Source organism: Frankliniella occidentalis, unplaced genomic scaffold (genome assembly GCF_000697945.3).
Source record: "Frankliniella occidentalis isolate FOCC.00 unplaced genomic scaffold, Focc_3.1 Scaffold194, whole genome shotgun sequence".
NCBI classification, from domain to species: domain Eukaryota; kingdom Metazoa; phylum Arthropoda; class Insecta; order Thysanoptera; family Thripidae; genus Frankliniella; species Frankliniella occidentalis.
Window position 1 is genome coordinate 232,371 of NW_026267320.1, and position 2,058 is coordinate 234,428.

Below are 2,058 nucleotides of genomic sequence, written 5' to 3' on the forward strand. Positions count from 1 at the left end.
CTTCTCTTGCTCATGTCAAAAACATTTCTGGGCCAAGTTCCTGCAATCATATTAAACGGTACTTTTAGCGCTCATCAACTTTTAATTACATATAAATAACTCATACAATACACTTTTAAATGCCTCTCCCCCCATGCGTCCCTAAATGACAATGGTCTTTCAAATAACTAATTTTGGCACTGGATTTAACAAGTACGAAGGGGCAGCTGCAAATTATCTGCAACGCACATTGATTAATTGTTTGGGGGACTACGCAAATAGTACCACTCGGTTTGCACCGCAATCAGAAAGTAAGAAAGTTTTCTGTTCCACGAGAATAAAATAGAGTAAAATATATATGTGATAAAACACTGGCAGGTTCACCCATTTGCATGAGGACCTACAACAGTATTTAACATACTGCATGGATTGGAGGAGTCTACCCATTCAACACCTTTTCAACAAAGCTGACAGTGAGCCAAGTTATTTACATCACGGGCATCATTTACTCGGCCTCAAAAAATAACTTACAACCTAATTGTGCGTGTAATAATTGAGCCATAGGAGCATAACCTCCTACAACAATAACCGGAATGGAACAATTCAATATTTCGGACCGAAAACAAGTAAGCACTATACCTTGCGATTAATAACGAAAAGCGGCGATGTCCACTCTAAAATTCTGGTTAAAATCCTATGATCAATGATAGTTATATGAGTAGGTATTATCGGTATTTGGCAGAGACGCCGATCGTCATTGTTCGCCTACGTTTCCATATATGGGGTGAGTGGGGGAGGAGAGGGGTAGGGCACGCGGCAGGTTCGACCTGTTCGACCGGCACGTCGTCACCCTACCAACAGAGATTGGTTAGAAAACGTCAAAATGATGAAAATTCGCATCACTAAGACATCTTTTTGGACCGCTAACGTCATTTTCACATCACTAGTACGTCAATCAGACGTTTTGTGACAAATCTCTGTTGGTAGGGCATGACCACATTGTGGTCAGGTCGTTGGGTGATCAGTTCATGATGCTGTCGACGGTCCCACCTGCCAGCATTAAAACATTTGTTGGCGATCAAATACCAATCGTAAATGTCAGTAAGAAACGACTGCTTATAAAACGGCGCTACCCCGCGATCTGGCGCTACTCTGTGGTCTGGCGGTACCCCGCGGCGAGGGTATACGGCGATACACCATCTGCCCGATATTTTCTCATACTGCCGTAACTTCGAATTCCATTGGTGGTTTTTCCCTTCCATCGTTGGCTTCGCCAAGTATCCTTCGCCAAGCACTCTGGCGTGAACAGTTAAATTTAGAGGAAAAAAAATTAAAAGCATCATTTCATCAATGTATTTCAAGTAATACAATTTTATTCCTAGTCATGGCAAAATTTGATTTCCAAGTGATTACTAAAAAATTTACAATTCTAAAGGGGAAGTACATCTTTTATCTTAACACCGTTGGGTTCAAAATAATTTTCTGGTCAAAAAAAGGTATTAGACAGCCTGATAGTGGAAGGAATGCGACTTTCAAAACTTTCGAATAAGTGTTTTTGATTTTTGGCAATGACTATAACCATAATAGACAGCTATGTATGAGCAGACAAATGGTCTATGCTGCATGTCATGTTTCTACATTTTTGCAATGTAAATAGGATGTCCTCCATTTGGAGATGGAAATGGAAATAAAATTTTACAACCCGCTGCAAAAAATGCATTTAAAAACAGACAATTAATTAGGATAGACTTGAGATCATTGTATCAGATAATGGGATGCAGTCCTGAGCTGTTGCGTTACCACCAATAAAAGGAAACTAAGAGAAATGTAATGTACCTCAAACACCTTATAATTTTTCTATCAGACTCAGTAAGTATGATGACAGAATGCCAGCAGAAGCCATATACAGTAGAATAGAAAATCTCAATTTAATTTATGACCTGAGGCCAAATCTGAGGACATGTTGAGGGCCAAGTAGACAAGACTGCATTCTTGTATATGTTTGCAGTTTTTGCAAATATTTCCATTTCAATTCAGTGGTATGTTGTAACAAAAATTCAAACACTTTAGTATAAATTT

General features: G+C 39.2%; 1 protein-coding gene across 9 annotated transcripts in view; it reads right to left on the reverse strand.

Moving 5' to 3' along the window:
* LOC127750474 (uncharacterized) overlaps nucleotides 1–2,058 on the reverse strand; it is a 111,607-nt gene that overhangs the window by 22,460 nt on the left and 87,089 nt on the right. The window contains exons 1-2 of one of the 9 annotated variants that reach the window (XR_008011701.1): nucleotides 619–2,036; nucleotides 1–40 (exon numbers count right to left, since the gene is read on the reverse strand). The exons of 5 other annotated variants lie outside the window; for them this stretch is intronic. The gene's annotated coding sequence lies outside the window, so the exon portion shown is untranslated. Of the gene's footprint in view, nucleotides 41–61; nucleotides 218–618; nucleotides 2,037–2,058 lie in introns of those variants that run through there. 3 more of the 9 variants (XR_008011702.1, XR_008011699.1, XR_008011695.1) reach the window with 3 other exon arrangements.